Below are 20,401 nucleotides of genomic sequence, written 5' to 3' on the forward strand. Positions count from 1 at the left end.
AGGTATCCACCTGTTTCCTAGGCTTTTCACTGTGTTCCACTTCCTGTCTTTTGATCCAATGAAATCCAATGAAACTGGTCAGATGACTAATGATATCCAATGAAATCCGACAGGAAGTGGAAAACACACAGCCAACTGCTGAGTTCATCTGATTTACGAACCATCAGTAAAAACAACACATCTTCCTGTGGGGGGCAGAATTGTGCTTCTCAGCCACAGAATGATAACAACAACAGCCATGGTTCACATGACGCTCGTCCGTCATAGCTGTAGAATACAACTCTCGTAGACGTATTTATGATTCTGACGTTTTCAATCTACGAGAGTTGTAGGGTTGATCCCTAGCCCTGGTCCCTGCGCTAGTGAGTTCTCTCTAACGCCCTGCCAGGCGCTGGGCTCTGCGCTTGTACAAGGAATTCCACTGCCCTGTGAGGGCTCCAACAGTAGTGAAAATAAACAAAACCGTTTCACTACACACCTAAACAAAGGCTGTTTTGTGTTGTTGAAAGTCTGTTCTCGGAGGTGGGAAGCCTCTCAGCACCCCACCTTCTCTGTAAAATACACTTTTTGGCCAGAAAGGATAATATTTCATCGGAAGGAAAAAATGTTTTTGGTTGCTCCACAGTGCCCTCTACAGATCTGGTCAATGGAATTGTTCTATTGACCAGTTTTTTCCTTCCGGTGAAATATTTTATTTTCTGGCCAAAAAGTGTATTGTTCTTGTATAATATCCAATAAAATCGACCGTGGACCGTGGATCCATTTAGAAGATTTTGTTCAGTTCCATTAGTGAATCTAAGGATCGTTAATCGTTCTAGTTGCATATAATTGTATACTGCACATTTATTCATGGTGCTGAAGTTTCGAATATGGCAAGGGCTGATGTTCATATCCTGTCTACTGTATACTTTACTGCATGTTTTCCCCAGATTTTTCTGTAGTCTTCAAGCATAGATAGTACATTCCAGATAACACTGAACACTTTTATCAGACTATAACAACAGCATGATACAAAACTGGGACTATAAAATGGATAATAAACTAATGGAAAGTATCAGTGAAACGCAATCAGACAACTGTATGTCTATTTATTCATTGTTCACAACACTAACTAGCATGAAACAAGTGTCTAATGTGTTATTTGAACAGTGGACTATTATGAATCCATGTACCTTTCTTATTATGCCACCGTTCCTGCTGAATCTCTTAAAGCTTGAGTAAAAGTATGGTGCAATGTTGCTGGAATGTATTGCATTTTTCTCAAGGACCTAATGTATAAGTAGATCAATGCACATTTAATAACACCATCATATGAGGAATTAAGGATTGACAATTACATTTCAAATTCTGTGTTACATACTAATTTGATTGCATTGTAAATCATTAAAATCGACTCCCAAGTCAATTAGATAGACAGATAGACCTTTATTGATCCCACAAGAGAAATTCAATTTCATGTGTCTGGAATTTCCACTCTGATACACACTGGAAACATGCAGTGCAGTTAATAATTTGTACTATTTATCTTTGGAACACTACCACAGTATGTAGTACCATGGAAATTAACTACACCATACAATGGAAGTCAATGAGGATCTATTTTTGGATAATTCATTTCTAATCAACAGACCAACAGTTGGACTAGTTCCATCATCACATGGTAATTACACAAACCAAACTCCTACCAAAGTGTCCTACTGCTTTAAGCTTGATAAATCCACATGGCTGATAACTGATTGATGACAAACAAATACAATATTAAACTTCCAAATATCTGTTTAAGGATCACTGATTTTTAAAGCATGTATTCATTATTCATTAAAACTTTCACAGTGAGTTGAACCAAAGATGGTGGATACAATTAAATTAAGACAATTTGTGGAGTCAGCAAGACCTACTCCTTGTTACTTTGTCCACTAGCAGAACTTGTAAAAATGAAATAAACAAGATACTTTTTATTTTTAACAACATGCCTACCATCAACAGACACCGAACCTCATAGCCCACCTTTGTATGCCTTTGCCTTGCTACCTTCTGTAGGTCCATGTTTGACACAGCCAGATGTGGAATTGCGCACACGCACACACACATTCACGAACGCACGTGCGCACATACATACTGTACTAATAAACAAGCTAAGCTAAGACTGCACAGTAAAACCTGTGTTAATTAATCCATTTGTAACTCTTTGGATTTTACTGAGTGGGGGTGAGAAGCAAACACCTTCAACCACTTTAACCTTGGCATCCACGTCCCAGTCATCTGATGACTGATGCGAGGAAAAAGGTGTAGTTTTAAATCTTCACCTAGCATCAGTGATACGTATGAGCTATGAGCTTGTAGATCTGCTAGATCTGAAAATGTGTGCAAATCATTGAATATATATATATTTTTTAAAACGAACATTTGTAACTCAAATCTTTGCTTCTGGGGGGGGGGGTCCCTGGAACAACATATTTTGAGATACAAACACATTTTTGTGTGTTTGTATCACCATCAACAGACACGAGGTCAAGGTCCTTGACATGAAACAAATTGACAACCACTGATTATAGCAACATACGTTTTTTCCAAAAAACTTTTAGGATTTAGAAGAGATTTGTAGAATCCCCCAGAAGCAAAGATTTGAGTTAAAAATGTTTGCTTTAAAAATATATATATTCAAAGATTTGCAAAAGATTTCGTGAATTTTCAAAAAAATAGCAATCGGTGTGCTGGTTTGTGCTGCAGGCAGGTTTTATGATATTTGGCATCATACACAAAGAGATCTGCATACGAGAGCACCCGATGATGTACAACTTCATCAATCATTCTGATGCTACATGATGGACCTTGTCTCTGGTACTCTTAGCTGTACCAGTCATAATTGTGAATATCAGATGTTCTGGTCTTGTACTGGCCTTTCCACAATGAAACGATCTTTTTGTATGTTAAACAATGTTGTTTCAACCCTATTCAGTCTTCTTGATGAGACTGCTGCAAATGCTCTCACTATCAACATTTGCAACTGCTCATTATTGTTGGTCTTACTGGAGTAGTTTTCTCTATCATGATACATGATAAGATATACTACCTTCATTTTGAAGGAATGTTTATCATCTGTTTATGGAGACAGAGCAACATTATTGAAGGCCTTCTGCTGTGGGCTTTTTGGTAAAATTAAAAAAGATACTTCAGAATTTGCACAGCATCTATGTTGTACCTACACTACTCTGTGAGGCTCTATGTACAGTAACCATGTTGTTGCCAGTGATACTAATTAAGGATCTGTTCCATTCTTGTGAAACAGAGTCAGGGTGCTGCTATTGTCAATGTTCATCTGTCAATTACATGCTCTGTAACACTAAATGAAACTTTAAGCTAAGTCACTCTTCAGCTAGCTGATTAACTACTTGATTTGGCAAGGTCCTTCTCATCTTTTCACATTCCAAAATATTTGCAATGATTTACCTGTCAGTTTATGAAGAAGCCCATGTAGGCAATAATATAGAGCAGGTGGAGCCCAATACTGTAGTATAACTTTACTGTAACCAAATATGTTAAATTATATAAACTCTACATAACTGAATGACTTGCTGTTATGAGGATAACTTTGAGCATCAAATAAATAAAACTAATCGGTGTGATTGATAGTTTCATGTTTTCCCCATTTGGGACACCATATACGTTTAGAGGCATATAGTCCATGAGCCAGAGCCCCAAAATTGAGCAATGATTATCGAAAGAGTGGGCAAAACCAAACCTATATTAAATTGTTCATAGGGTCAATACGAGTAAATAAATATATGATAACCTCTCCACAGGACCAGCTTTTTCATGGTTATCACACATTTTGTCATTTTCCGCATACGTACATGACAGGTGAAAAAATGACAACATTTTAAAAAGAGTTATCATAATGAAACTTCCTGAGTTGATTACTTACATGAAGACAATGATTTATCGTATTACAAGTTTTCTGAAATTGTATATTTAAATATGCAAATTAGGCATTAGGAAAATATGCCCAAATGTGCATAACTTTCCAGAATCAACATTGGAACATTGGACAAAGCCAGAGTCAACATACTTATTTCATTTTGTTAAGATGTTGGAGTCAAAGGTTTTTAACGAGGGAATATTCAATATCTGGCTCAATTTTGGGGCTCTGGCTCATGGACTAAATGCCTAATTTGCATATTTAAATATACAATTTCAGAAAACTTGTAATACGATAAATCATTGTCTTCATGTAAGTAATCAACTCAGGAAGTTTCATTATGATAACTCTTTTTTAAATTTTGTCATTTTTTCACCTGTCATGTACGTATGGGGAAAATGACAAAATGTGTGATAACCATGAAAAAGCTGCTCCTGTGGAGAGGTTATCATATATTTATTTACTCGTATTGACCCTATGAACAATTTAATATAGGTTTGGTTTTGCCCACTCTTTCGATAATGAAATCTTGTCTGGCTCATGGACTAATAGCTCTAAGTGTTCAAGCTACTTTTACACAATTGGTATTGCTGGATTCAGTAGAACCACACCTTTCCAACAATACATCTATATGTCTTGCTATGACAATCCATGTCAGAGTCACTACAAAGTAAAGAAAACATTTCTTGAGATTTACATTTCCGCCTATTGTAAGTATGTGTTCAAATGACTGTATCTCCTATTCACATTCAGATATTGACATTTGGTCTTTTCTGGAATGTAGAAGGAAGTCCTGGCTTCAAGTATTCCAAGTTTGTATCAATTTCACCACTTTTGCAGTAAAATATTTGTATACAACAATCCATTTCATGTATGGGAGGCCTTAGAGATGAGGAAAAACTATGTTGTGTTTGGTCCTACCTCCGGGAGGGGTATCCACATTTTTTGGAGCCATTGTCTAGCCTACTATATCCGAACGCACCCGGCATGTCTTGCTATTTCCGTCTTGGGTAGAAGTAAAATAACTGAAAACTGGAAAGTAAAAAATAGCAATAAAAAGTACCTTAAGTACAGTACTTGAGTAAATGATACTTTACACCACCAGTCACTGTTGCTCAACGGCCCACTGTGAGCTTGCTTATCCAAGTTTTTCAGCAGGGAAGTTTGCGTATAATTATTGCCATGTTATATGTGTGTATTTTTCTGCTTACTTAAAATTGTATAAACTAAAGTTTAGAAGAAAAGGTAAAAACATATGCAGATTGTGAGGGCCACGGCTCTGGCCTGTGGTCTCGGATCCAAAGTCCAAAGCAGAGGATGTGACGTAGGGGTTGCATGAGAGAAACAGGAGAGTGTTGATTGATTAGATCAGATAAGGACAGTAGCCACTGTTAAACAACAGTGCTGGAGCCTGAGTTGCGTCATTTAAGACAGTACCTACCAAGTCACATGATTAATCAATAGAAGGTTTCACCAACATGGGTAGACCAAACCCATATAAATAGAGTGGATGCTCACTAGTCAGTACGAAGTGTCCTGCAGGCATCAGCGTTACTAGTTGACAGGGTGTTATTGCTGCGTTTGTCATTTTCCATTGTGAGCTCCGAGAGACTGACAGTAAGAATTGAGAGTGTTTACACAACGATAAATGTATGTATTTCTGATATGTTTTACAGTTTTGTGTGTATATTTCATGTCAGTAATTTGTTGTTGTGTTGTTTTTTATGTTTCCTTTCCTAGGTTTATAATCTATTGGCCTACTGTAGAAGTGTTAGAGTATGTTTGTATTGTAATGTTAGTATAATAAAATCATAAAAGACACGGGTCTGAGTTGTGTCCGCTAACTCGGTTGCTCCAATACCCTTTACAAGGGGAGATCTAATTAGTTGCATTACGTGGCTGGCTAGATAATTGTACACTTGTAGATCGGCTCTTTTCGGTCCTAAAGTCAGAGACAGTGTCTTTCGTGTCTTTGAACAACAGCCATGGCCGACGACGCATACACGTATGTGTTGCTCGCCAAGTTCGATGACAATAAAATCCCCAAACTGAGAAACAAACTAGTGAAATACTTTCAAAGTAAGAAGCAATCCAATGGTGGAGACTGTCTGGTTGAATGTGATGATCTTCATCGCACCGCAGTGCTTCGGTTCCGAACAGAGGAGGGTATGTTTTCTAATTATGACCAGTGGTGAAAGAAGTACTCACATGTTTTACATAAGAAAAAGTAGAATACCACAATATAAAACGACTCTGTTACAAGTAAAAGGCCTGTGTTCAAAATGTTACTTGAGTAAAAGCACAAAAGTATTGGCCTCAAAATATAAGTATAAAGTACCAAAAGGTTTGAAAATAGCCTATGTATAAAATATGGCTGAAGTGATTAATGTATGTTGTACATTTATATTTACAAAGTAACTAGTAACTAAAGTTTTCAAATAATTGCAGTGGAGTAAAAGTACAATATTTGCCTCTGAGATGTAGTGGAGTGGAGTAGAAGTAAAGTACTGAAACTTGGAAATACTCCAGTACTTATAGTAAATGTACATAGTTACTCTCCACCACTGATTATGACTATTAATATATTTATGGAAACGTTATTTAACTTACATAAATATGTTTACATATGTTGACATAGTAGATCTATTGATTTTGACAATACAGTGTCTTTCTTTACAGACAGACACAAAGTTGTAGGGAAAGATGCACATGAAATCCGTTTGGATCATGGTGTGCTGAAGATAACTGTCCGTATACCTGATGGTGATGAGAGTTCACCAAAACAGGTTAGTGGCTACTGGCTATTACTGAGTAAACAACAACAAAATGGTGCAAACTTGCAAGACTGATGATTGATAGACAGGGATAACCTGATTCAAAGGCGACGGTTAGCCCTGGTCCAGAGCGTTAGTGAGTTAGAGAGAACTCACTAACGCTCTGGACCAGGGCTAGGCAACGGTGAACATCTTGGTTGGTGCCACTTGGTGGTGAGAGGGGACATACAGGATAGGTGGGGCACTCTTATTTTTAATTCTATGTGGGTACTAAGGACATCTGGGCACCACAATGTAAAAATTACTATTTTGTCCAAAATGTTGATTAAAAAAGTATTTAATATAAGTATACATGATATGAACATGAAGGTACAGTACATTATTATCAGACTTAATTGTATCCTTCAACTTCTTGTTTATGCCCCAAAATGACTGGATGTACAGGTTTTGTAACAATTTGTAGCAATTGTAGAAATATTAGACCTTGATTGTCGAATGTTAAAGCATATTCTATGTATACTTTACTTTACATTTTCCAAATATACATTCTTCCTAACATTTTGGACAAAATAGCCAATTCATTGAGGTGCCCAGATGTCCCTATTGCCCACCTATATCCTGTTACCGTGAGGGGCAGTTTTAAAAAAATGCCACGCAAAATTGGTAAACAAACAAACAAACAAAAAAGCTACTTACCAATGACCAAAGTTTTCTCTTTTTCTTCTAGAAAGCACCTACTGATGACACTAACAAGACTTGTAAGTATTTATAAAAAATAAAAAGTCAGATGTCTAATAGTCTGTTTGGTTAAAATGTACATCATGTACATTACAGTAATTCATTCATCACATCTCACATCTGACCACTGCACATTATATCGTTTTAGATATAGGCAAGGCAGGACACATTTATTTGTATAGCACATTTAATACACCAATTCAAAGTCATAAAAAGAGTAGAAGGAATACAATTGAGAAATAAAAAATAAAGGCATAAAATAATAAAAGTCAAAGTGTAATTGTATACCTTTCTACTAGGCCACTTTATTTGTACTTGTATTATATCAGCAATAAACCCACTCATGAGGACTATTGTCTTTCTGTTCTGCCACCATCATGTGGCTGAACATATGTGGGGTTCCCCAAACCCCTCTGAACAGAGCTTATGGGGGTCCCAGACACAAATATATTCCCTAAATGTATTTACTAAAATGTTGCCAAGATGTTGCAGTGTCCCCATGAATACTTAATAACACCCTGATTTGAGTCTCAGAACCCCCTTTCTCTTTAAATGTCTGTGTGGCACACAGTGTGTGCACCTTTCATTATTCAGGGCAACCTAACTGGACGGGTTATTTCAGTATAGTTTTGCTTTTCTTTCTGATGATGTATATCTTGAAGATCATCTAATACTGTGATAATGTTTCAATAACAGCTGATGCTGCCGTACAGAAGAAACAAATACACGAAGGCCGGCCCATTCCTGTTGCTGAACATCAGTCGCAGGCAGACAGCAGAGATGACCAGAGAGACGATGAAGAAGAGCTGTGCTCCACTTCTGCTGTCATAGGCAATATTCCCCAGGACGTGGACCAGGAGGTTTTAGAGATGCTGGTAGAGAACATCTTAAAGCATTCAGAGTCCTCTGCTACATCCCAAATCTTCAGTTTGGAGATCCTGCCCGACAAATCATCTGCTGTGGTGACTTTCCAGAGTGGAAAAGGTAGTTGTATTATTTTAGTAGTTCTGATCATTTATCAAGAATTTGTCCAGAACAAATTCAAAACACAGTGAAAAATGACAGACAGTACACAACTTTGAGTTATAACGGCACCTTTAAAGACCCAGAGTCGTAATTTGCCATCTTTTAAGTTTATTAATCATCTAGAGCATAATACAATTGTAGACCAGTTGTAGACCAAGATTTCTCATAGTGGGTGCCATGACGTCAGTCCAGGGGTTAGGGTTAAGTACAACGTTACTTTTAATCAGTTCTAACCAAAACGGAATAATCTCTCAACACAAGTTTTCCTTGTGACATATCTCGGAGGAAAGAATCTACGCATTTACGTATCCCTGAACATCCCACAGCTTTCAACTGTGTGCGTACTGCGTACATGTTCACTTCAAATTACTTTATTTTCCTTTTGGAAAATAAGATGATGGTGGTGGTTGTGCTCACCATAATAATGATAATAATAATAATAATAATAATAATAATAATAATAATAATAATAATAATAATAATAATTTATACTTTATTGAAAGGATAACCCCTTGAGATGTATTATATCGTTGTCGAGGGGATCCTTAGAATACCAATAATCATTATAATGATACAAATAGTAGAGCCTATCATACTTGTATGCTAAACTTCAAACAGGAAGAAATTTCTTCCTGTGAGTAAATAATAGCCAACAATTATAGGAAGTAAGAAATAGCATTGGGACTTTAAGTAATTGACATTACAGTAATTGATTGTCACTGTGTCATTGTTTACATTTTCAAATTAGTTTTTTCTATCTGAGATACACTTTCTTAAGTAACTGTTGTTACATGAATGTTCCTTAAGTATAATTTGATGAGTGTTTTGAACTTGTGTAATGTTTTGTATGGACCTTGTGGTCTGGTTAATACATGATATTATGATAACTGATGTCCAAATGGATTATCAGAATTATTTTTCTGTATGTATTGTATTTTACTTACCGTCTCATTTTCTATTCCTAACTGACAGAAAACACAGATTTCATTACAAACTGCCCTAGAAACAAGACTTTCAAGAAGAAAGCGTTGTCCGTCTGCCCTCTTGAAGTCACAGCCAAAGTCATAACTGAAGACATACCAGATGTTAGTTCTGACCTCCTCATCCTTTATTTTGAGAAAGAAGGCGTGGAAGTGGAAGATGTCACACTTAATGAAGAGGAACGGTTTGCCATCATCACCTTTAAAACCCCCAAAGGTATTTATACCAATATTACACAGCTATGTAATGTATAGATTTTAATTCTAAATTCAGATACATGAAGAGAGAGAGAGAGAGAGAGAGAGAGAGAGAGAGAGAGAGAGAGAGAGAGAGAGAGAGAGAGAGAGAGAGAGAGAGAGAGAGAGAGAGAGAGAGAGAGAGAGAGAGAGAGAGAGAGAGAGAGAGAGAGAGAGAGAGAGAGAGAGAGAGAGAGAGAGAGAGAGAGAGAGAGAGAGAGAGAGAGAAAAAACAAACAAGACCTGACTCCTCCTAGAGTCCATACTGCCGTTACATCCATGGAAATTGGCCTAAAGTAAGGGTGATGCTAGGGTTAGGGTGTTATCGAAATCAGGAAGAATTACGTTTTATAGCAATCTGCCCATTGCATTTCGAGATATTGTTTGTGCAATTATAAATTCATACCTAAGGGTGGCACCTGAATCAGTAGGGACCATCCTCTGTGGAGCATGTATGCACTTTTCTTTTACATAATGCAAATCCAGTGTAGATGGTTTTATATGAATTTTAGTTAATTATCATAATGCAATGCACATGGTACTAATGGTAAAATGATTCATCTTTTTTTTCTTGTAGCTGTTTCCAAAGTAATTGAGAAGAAGCTCCTCATCAAACAGCAACCGGTCAAAGTCTTTCCATTTTATGATTCTTTGGGCACGGCACTTTATGGCAAAGATAGACCCACACTGAAACTCCCTGCTGCCTTCAGTGAGAGCATTGATCAATCCATATGGAGAAACCATAACAATCACAACAAGGCTGCAGAGACCTTCCACAGTGATCTGGCGAAGCACTATTGCAAAGCAGACCCTCCAAGAACATGCATCTGTATGTTTAAGGCCCCTACCATCACTAGGTTCCAGATGTAATATGTCAGATTGCAAGCCCAGCATTGAAGACTTGGACTCTTCACTATGCCTGGATGAAGCCATGGCCAGCCAATTAAATGTACAACTTGATGGAGACTCAATTCGCATTGTGAAAAATTATGGATCTAATCTGAGAGATATAGTCCAAAGCAAATTTGGATGCAATGCTGAATTCTGTGGTGTGGATTCAAGTATGAATCCAGGCAATAGGAAACCAACCATTGTCCGTGAGAAGAAGTTTTCTGTTGAACTGCACAAGGGCCTGAAGGTGTCTGTTTGGAAAGCCGATCTCACCAGCTTCCCAGTGGATGCTGTGGTCAATGCCGCGAATGAACATCTTAAACATTTTGGTGGCCTTGCACTTGCTCTGTCCATAGCCGGTGGCCCAGAGTTCCAAAGAGAGAGTGATAACTACATTCACCAGAGGGGTAAATTGCAAACAGGTGAAGCAGTTGTCACTAATGCTGGTGGAGCCCTGCAATGCAGAAAGATCATTCATGCCGTGGGCCCATCTCTACCACTAAATCCAACTCCAGCCATGGTGTCTCGGGTTGAGCCCAAACTGGAAAAGGCAGTGATGAGCATCCTTGATCAAGTTGAGATGCATGCTCTGCAGTCTGTGGCAATTCCTGCTCTGAGTTCTGGCCTGTTCAACTTCCCCCTGTCACGATGTGCAGACGTAATAGTGTCAGCGCTAAAAGAATACCATGACAAGAAATACCAACAGAAATATTCACTACGTGAGATCCACCTGGTGAACCATGACGATCCTTCTGTCAGGGAAATGCAAAGAGCCTGTCAGACCCTTGCCTCCACAACTAAATCATACAGCCATGCAGCTGGAAGCCGGTTGCTGTTTGATGAGGAGCTTCTTCTCTTTGATACTTTGACAGTCCTCTGAGCCAGGAGTGAAGAAGTTCTTCCAGGAGAAAGAAACTATGTATGTTGCATCAGTCATGAATGAAACCGGTTGCTTGGTCCAGATGGTAGATGGGGGCAGATGGAGGACAGGGACCTCAGCCCTGGACAAGTGCCAAACCCCACATACCAGGTTGAGACCACTGATGGAGTAGAAATTGCTGTTTGCAAGGCTGATATGTGCAGTTACCCAGTAAGTGCAGTCATAAATTCATCTAATCAGGATTTGAAACATATAGGAGGTCTTTCAGGAGCGCTCTTGGATGCTGCTGGCCCTCAGTTGCAGGATGAATGTGACAGGCTAATTACCCAGAAGGGACAGCTCAAACCTGGAGATTGTGTCATGACTGGTGCAGGAGGAAGGCTGATGTGCAAAAATATCATCCACACAGTGGGGCCTGGATTCGACCAAGCTTACCGTGATAGGGCTGTGGGACAGTTGAGAAGAGCCATTAAAAAGAGTCTGGAGCTTGCTAAAGAGTGTGGGTGTACCTCTGTGGCATTGCCTGCTATCAGCTTAAACTCAGGATTTCCCCTCAACTTGTGCTCAGACACAATTGTCAAAGCAGTGAAAGAATATTGTCAAGACATGTACGGTGACAACACCCTGAAGAAAATTCATTTGGTGAACAAAGATGACAACACTGTTCAGGCTATGGAGACAGCTGTCAGGAAGGAGTTTGGAAACCACGGTGTTAGTCATTCTCAACAGAAGCATCCTAGCACACCCACCAAGACTCTTGTGCCCTGAGTCTTAGTCATTCTCAACAGAAGCATCCTAGCACACCCACCAAGTCTCCATGTGTTCTACGCGTTCAGAGCACGAGTAACTCAGATCAAGTTGTGACTAATGAGGGGCTGATCATCATGTTGACTAAAAGGGAATATCCAGGATGCTACGGTAATCAATTTTCCTCATTATTTTCCAGATAGTTTGGATTGGTGTAGATTAGTCTATATTAATAGCTATTGACACTGTCACCTGAGTTGTTAGAGGTTTTTAAATGTGAACTCATAATACAATTCTTAAGACTACCTAGTCCATGAAACTGAAAATAAAAATACTTTACTTACATCTTAGACTGACGTGGTCGTGAACACTACTGGTGAAGACCTAGCTCTGGATCGAGGAGCAGTCTCAAAAGCCATTCTTGGTGCAGCTGGACACAATCTTCAGACACTGGTACATGAACAGAAATCCACTGGAAAAGTTGGTGATGTCATTGTTACTAATGGCTGCAACCTGAAGTGCACCAAAGTCTTCCATGCTGTCACACCTTATTGGGACAATGGGCATGGCACTGCTGAGAAGGTAAAGTATGCAACTTTATACCTACTTTATTTTAATAATTTTATATCTATTTTGTAACCATAGTTTTATGATGTTCAGCTTTGTGCAGAGAAATTAACCAAAATGCTTCCACGTCATGTCTTACAGATGCTGAAAGGGATTTTAAAGGATTGCTTGAGCCAGACTGAGAGCAGCGGTCTGACCTCAATAACCTTCCCAGCCATTGGCACAGGGAACCTAGGCTTCCCTAAAGATCGTGTTGCTTCTCTACTGCTGAATGAAGTCATCAAGTTTAGCAGTAGCAAACAGCCAAAACACCTGAAGACGATAGTGATCATCCTTCATCCGAGTGATGCATCCACAGTCCAGGTAAACAAAACCAGTGCATCAATTTAAATGCTGTAAAGAGTCTCTGATTCAATGTCCGATGCTTTGTAATTACCAATCAAAACAAAAGTTGGCTGGATGACAATCATCATTGAATAGAAGGGGGGGAACCCCTGCTTGTTTGAAACCATGTGGTGCTAATAATGGTTTTGTCAAGGCTGTCTTTTTGTAATATATATATTTATTTTAATATATACCTTTTGTGTGATTTGTGACGTGAGCTGCTGATAATGACTGGTCTCTTTCTCTGCTTGCTCTCCCCAGGCTTTCAATGATGAATTTAAGAGAATATTCACCCATTCAGGTAGTTCACAGCCAACTACACATAGTACAGGTAGGCTGCAACATTTGGTTTGAATGATTGTGGGCAAGAATTGAAAGTTCACTAAGGGATACGATTAATATGGTTATGTATTTTAAGAAAAGTGTGTATAGACCAGCAGCATTGTTAAAACATATTTATCTGTGTCATTTTACTATAACCAAACATTTTCCCCAAAATGCATACATTCGTAGCACTTTGGAATTAATCAAACAGTATTTTTGTATACATCAAATTGTTTGTATGCCTCATGAATCGAAAATGATGCTGTTTGGTGTGTGTTTGCTCTGTTATTTATATATTTTTTGTTTTTTGTTTGTTTGCCCATGCAAGGTCCCTTTTCCAAAATCATCTCAAGCTCAGGAATGCATGAGACCAAAATGGGAAGAGTGGACATACAGGTTGTCACAGGGGACATAACTAAGGAGGCGACTGATGTTATCGTCAACTCTTCTAATGAAAGCTTCACTCTGAAGTCAGGTATATCACAAATCAACTTGGGGTCTTCAACAGGGGGCCACATTTTTGTATGATAGGATATGTTTTATTTATTGACCACTTGAACCCTAGCATCCCTATTCTGAGGAGAACTCAGACGCGCTGCGAGGCGCTGTGAGCTTGTAGATTGGCGCAGAGTTTGGTGCAGAGGGAAAAAAGAGCAGACCAAGAACAGATTGAAAAGTCAAGTTTACTAAGTGTTGATGGTCTCAGTGGTTAAATGTCTGAAAATACACATTAGCATGAATCCAACACTGATGATAGTGCTGTCAAACAAAGTCTATGAAGCTATCAATGAAATCTATGATTTCATTCAATATTTTATAGAATATTTAGTGAGGGTCCCTGCTTCATCAGCTAGGGGGTCCTTGGTCTGAAAAACGTTGAAGATCCTTGAGAGAGGGCAAATTACTTGAATGAAAAGTATTTCTGGAATACTGATGCATTCTCATAAAACAGTGGATCATTTTTTTCTTCTGAAAATACACATGAACTTGAATCCAGCATATAAGATAATGTGTAAGCAAACAAAAATAATAATAACTAGAGCACAGGTCTCCGCCAGGTCAGGTAGGCTATTGTGGCCTCCTGGTGGCGCTATAATAGGCCAATGTGAAAAGGGTGCCATGTCTTCTTAGGCCTTGCATGACACCGACTGTATTCATGATTTGAGGCATTTTGTTAAAAACATTTGTTTTGCTAAATTAGACATGCTGGTGGCGCTATAACAGGCCAATGTTAAAAGGGTGGCATTTGTTCCTCAACATAGTGTGAATGTGCGTGCAAAGTTTGACCGCAATCTACTGGTGCGTTCATGATTTGCGGAATGTTGTTCAAAACAAGCCAATAATGCAAACTTTAGATGTCAATCTTAGCCAATCAGGATGGAATATGAAAAATCAAACACATCCGTCTTGATCACAAGACTATAGAGATCATGTGTACCGATTTGCGTGAAATTTGTATAAAATTGGAAGGAGTAATATAAAATAATGTGTTTTACATAAGTCAGCCTCCTGGTGGCGCTATAAAAGGCAGATGTGAAAAATGCAAGGCAAAGGTTTTTCCTTGACCTTTACGGAGTGTGCATACAAAGTTTTACACAGATCGGTGCAGTTATAGGTAAAACACGAATCGGCCTGTTATAGCGCCACCATGAGGATGATTTAAAACATTTCAAATGGTATTTCTTCCTTGGCCTAATTGGAATGTGCGTGCAAAATTTCACGGAAATTGCATGCTGTGTTCATGATTTGAGGCATTTTGTTCAAAACTGAGCACTCCTGCAAACTTTGGAAGACATTTTTAGCCAATCAGGAAGGAATATGAAAAATCTGAATGACCAGTTTCGTTTAATGACTATAGAAATACTGTGTACCGATTTGCGTGATTTTTGGACAAAATCTGTAGGAGTGCTGTCAAAAAATATGTTTTGCACAAATCGGCCTCCTGGTGGCGCTATAAAAGGCCCATGAGAAAAATGGGGCAGAGGTTCTGAATTGGCATCCAGGGAGTGTGTCTGCACAGTTTAGCTGCGATCAAGCCAACAGTGCTGAAGATTAGCTGGTCACAGACGGACGGACGGACAGACACACGGACACACGGACACACGAACGGACGGACAGGGGGAAAAACATACTCTCTCGCCATGCCTTTCGGCCTGGCGGAGACAATAATAATTTACACAACACTGATAATAGTGCTGTCAAATGAAGCCATCAAAGCAACAGAATCACCTTGAAGACGACAGGCACATAGCCCATTAAGACCTAAGGCCGATTATACAAATGCCTTCTAAATCAGTAGTTCTCTAACTTTTTTTTTGCCAAGGACCGCCCGAAATTACTGTATATGTATTTGGCCGCGGACCCCAATCTGAAAATGTCTAGTATTACAATGTACATTTATAGGACAGTATGTACAGCTAGCAGTGTCCTCCATTTGTGATGTCATGATACTTCTCTGCTAACCGTACAGTCGCCTTTTCAGCAGGTATTATTCAGCAGTTGATGTTTACATTAATTTAAGTTGACTTCAGCTCAAACTAGACAGTAGACTTGAGTTTCTTGGAACAGCCAGGGTGATTGTACTGGGCAATTAGACAATCTGTGTAATTAATGGATAAAAATGCACTGGGTAACTCTCTGTGTTATGTATTTTTAACTATAGGAGTGTGAAGTAAGGTATTGCTGGGGGAAAAGTGCAGTTATAATACAGCAACATGCCATAGGAAAATAATGGTTATTCGTAACTGTTATTCCTTTCTTTGTTGTATTCTGTCTTTCGCTACTCCAGGAGTGTCCAAGGCCATTCTGAAGGCCGCTGGTCAGATTGTTGAAGACAAATGCAAAGAGCTTGGTAAGAACCTTTTTATATTTATATTTTAACCACATGAACCCTAGCGTCCTTATTCTGGGGGGGCGAACACTTGCCAAATAGCAGATCTCCAGGCTTTCAATGATGATTGAACCTCTGCCACTGTAGCTTCACTGTTATAAAACGGCTTTATTGCTGCATATTGAGAGGGCTGGTCAAAGTGCACTGTTCTAGTTCTAGTCAGAATTGAAATCAAAGTTGCAGTCCCAGCAATTCACATGTTTTGTTGTATTCTTTTGCAATTTTATAATATGCCTTTATTGGATATATTTTATGGCACCAAATGTTTGAATCAAGATGAACCCGTTCCACCCACGTATAAACACACACGTACGTACGTACACACACACACACACACACACACACACACACACACACACACACACACACACACACACACACACACACACACACACACACACACACACACACACACACGTGCGGTCAGTGGGACTTTTAAAACATTTCTCACATTGCACATAAAGTAACCATTATTATGTTTTCAAACATTGTGCCCACATTCAGGTGCTCAAGGAAAGCAAGGCATGATAATGACCCAGCCAGGTAATTTAAAATGCAAGACGATCCTCCACCTAGTCGTACAGTCGGCCCCTGTGAAGATCAACAAGGCTGTGAAAGATGCTCTTCAGATGTGTATGAAATACTCCTACACCTCCATTTCCTTTCCTGCTCTTGGTACAGGTGAGACATAACTGTAGAATATGGAATACATGGGGGAAAAGCGTCCATGGTCTGGTGTAACTCAGTGTGTAAAGCATAGCATTATCACTGCCAAGGGTAGGGATTTGGTCCCGGTGAGGCATAGTCATGCTAAAGATGTATGGACTTCTGGTAATGTAGAGTGATTTGTGTTGAAATCTAATGCATTTTTAGTCCCGCTTGTGGCAGTTCTAGACCTGGGCACACCAGCATATAATGTAATATAATATAATATCAGAGTGATATTTCACTCTGAATTCAGGTCATTTCAACAAAAAAGAGTTGTGATCTCTTCCTTCGCTTTCGGAGAACTATAATGATCACATAGAGTTCAATTGTTTTGACATGTGTATTCACAACATTGACCAATAACAACACTGTCTGACTCTGTTAGCCTTGGAGAGGGTGGGGGCAGGAGCATTGGGGAGGAAGCTGACCTATAATTTTAGCTGATTTAACTGATCACATAATAAATTAACATTGTTTTAACATGTATTCTGCTTATAAGTAACGCTAACGGTTTACATTTACGTATCAGGCCCATCAGAAATCTCATTGAACTGAAGTTTTTTCCCCCGTTTTGGTTGAACCCACAAGGGAGATCCTTTGATATTGTCTGTGTAGGAATTTCACTCTTTTCCTTGTAACAAAGCCCACTATGTGCTGTGCGGTTTTAGGCAAAGGCAACATACAGGCAACTGAGGTGGCAGATGCTATGTTGGACGCAGTGGTGGATGTGTTGAGTCAGAGCAGTCAGAACTCTCTGAAGACTATCAGGATAGTTATCTTTCAGTCACAAATGCTGAAAGAATTCCACATCAGTATGAATAAGAAAGAAGGCACGGACCAGAAGGACAAAGGCACACACCAGAAGAACAGAGGGTCTTCATCCAGGAGCTGGAGCAACATTTCCTACTACTGAAAATGTCCCAGATTCATCTCAATGATCAAGATAGGTGTCATATACACTTTCACACAAGCATTAAAACGATGAAAGTCGAGAGATTAAAGTAAAATGTCTGTAGCAATGCTTCTCAGTGTGATTGCTGCCTGCCTTTCCCCATACTATAGCTTTGTATAAGCTTTACTTTACACAAATGTGTGTCCGTCTGTGACCAGCTAATCTCCGGCACCGTTGGCTTGATCGCAGCGAAACTGTGCACACACACTACCTGGATACCAATTCAGAACCTTTGCCCCAAAGTTTTCACATGGGCCTGTTATAGCGCCACCAGGAGGCAGTTTTTTGCAAAACCCATTTTTGGACAGTACTCCTACAGATTTTGGCCAAACGTCGCAAATCGGTACACCGTATCTCTTTAGTCATCAAACGAAACGGGTCTTTCAGATTTTTCATATTCCATCCTGATTGGCTAAGATTGGCTTCCAAAGTTTGCAGGAGTGCTCCGTTCTGAACAAAATGCCTCAAATCATGAACACAGCATGCAATTTCTGAAATTTTGCACGTACATTCCCACTAGGCTGAGGAAGACATGCCACTTTAAATGTTTCAAATCGGCCTTATGGTGGCGCTATAACAGGGCGATTTGTGTTTTACCCATAATTGCACCAATCTGTGTAAAACTTTGTATGTGCACTCCCTAGAGACAAAGGAAAAACCTTTGCCCTGCATTTTCCACATCTGCCTTTTATAGCGCCACCTGGAGGCCGACTTATGTAAAACCCATTTTTGGATATGAATCCTTCAGATTGTATCCAAATTTCACACAAATCGGTACACGTGATCTCTGTAGTCATGTGATCAAGACCGTGCTGTTAGATTTTTCATATTCCATCCTGATTGGCTAAGATTGACATCTAAAGTTTGCAGGATTGGCATTTGAACAAAATGCCGCAAATCATGAATGCAGCGTTCGATTGCGTTGAAACTTTGCACGCACATTCGCACTACGTTGAGGAACTAATGCCACCCTTTCAACACTGCACTATTATAGCGCCACCAGGAGGCCAATTGTTACACAACATCTTTTAAATATTTCTCCTACAAATGTTGTCCAAACATCACGGAAATTGGTACATATTTTCTCTTTAGGCAAGTGATCAAGACGGATCCGTCCGATCCGTCCGATTTTACACATTCCAGCCTGATTTTTGAATTCCGAACATTGCTGGCCCACACTAACCTACCTGACCTGGCGGAGACTTGTGCTCCGAGGAGTACATAGTACACAGTTTTTTTGCTCCCCCCCTTCATCTCTGTATACATATACAGTATATACCCAAAAAGGACAACATTAAGAATTTCTATTCAGTGAAACACACGCACGCACGCACATACATACTGCACTACTGTATGTGAGGATCTCATTTGAAACAAGGCGTTGGCTTTTATGGGCGATCCATTTAGAGGACCTTGTATTGTAAACTGTACTTCCATGTGCTTTTTCCATGTCTTTCCATGACTGCACAGTAAAACCTGTGTTAGTTAATCCATTTGTAACTGTGTATTTTACTGGGTGGGGGTGAGAAGCAAACGCCTTCAACCACTTTAACCGTGGCATCCACATCCCAGTATGACTGATGTGAGGAAAAAGGTGTAGTTTTGAATCTTCACCTAGCATCAGTGATACATAATATGGTTTAACCCATTAAAACCGGGAACGCATATGTGTAACCATTTTAACCATTATTTTTTACTTTGGGCTATTCAAAAATAGCAGATATACAAACTCATAGTCACCTGGAACAACATATTTTAAGATGGGGGTCTGCGGCCAAATACATATAATTTGGGGGAGTCCTTGACATGAAAAAAAGTTGAGAACCACTGATTATAGCAACATACGTTTTTTTTCCAAAAAGAATTAGGATTTAGAAGAGATTTGTAGAATCCCCCAGAAACAAAGATTTGAGTTAAAGAATGTTCGCTTTAAAAATTATATATATATTCAAAGATTTGAAAAATTCTGAAAATAGCAGATCTACAAGCTCATAGCTTGTATATCTAATAGCCATTCCATCCAGATGATTGGAAGGGCAACTTCCTGGCCAGCTTCTGATTGGTGGGGTAACTTCCAGGGATCCAAGCTCCTGAGTGGCTAATCACTGAGGAGGTTTCCTATAAAACGAGACCCAAACAAAGATGGTTAATATAGGAAGATACACATTCTCCATTGGAGCCACTAGAGGCGAAGTAGTACACAAATCCTACAAATGGTCTCCTAAGTAGGCATGGTTTGCTTCTCCCCCGACCATCCCACCAGCCTCCCCCTCCCCTCTCCCTGGCTGACAACGTCATATGGATGTGCATTTGTGTATTTTCTTCATTAAAGAAAATAAATGCTTTACATGTTTGAAAGTAAACTGTTATTGGAAAAGATGCTT

The 20,401-nt window shown here is 39.2% G+C and overlaps 1 pseudogene across 1 annotated transcript; it reads left to right on the forward strand.

The window, feature by feature from the left end:
* Window positions 1-5,904: 5,904 nt before the first annotated feature.
* On the forward strand, window positions 5,905-17,978 carry LOC308106246 (protein mono-ADP-ribosyltransferase PARP14-like; annotated as a pseudogene). The gene is made up of 14 exons (XR_013935017.1): window positions 5,905-6,085; window positions 6,599-6,705; window positions 7,421-7,451; window positions 8,128-8,415; window positions 9,430-9,654; window positions 10,252-10,540; window positions 10,737-12,363; window positions 12,544-12,774; window positions 12,901-13,122; window positions 13,405-13,474; window positions 13,796-13,942; window positions 16,256-16,318; window positions 16,862-17,038; window positions 17,734-17,978. The product of XR_013935017.1 is annotated as a protein mono-ADP-ribosyltransferase PARP14-like (transcript).
* The last annotated feature ends 2,423 nt before the right edge of the window (window positions 17,979-20,401 follow it).

The sequence above is a fragment of the Gymnoscopelus braueri genome, assembly GCF_963280865.1.
Source record: "Gymnoscopelus braueri genome assembly, chromosome: 18".
Taxonomy (NCBI): domain Eukaryota; kingdom Metazoa; phylum Chordata; class Actinopteri; order Myctophiformes; family Myctophidae; genus Gymnoscopelus; species Gymnoscopelus braueri.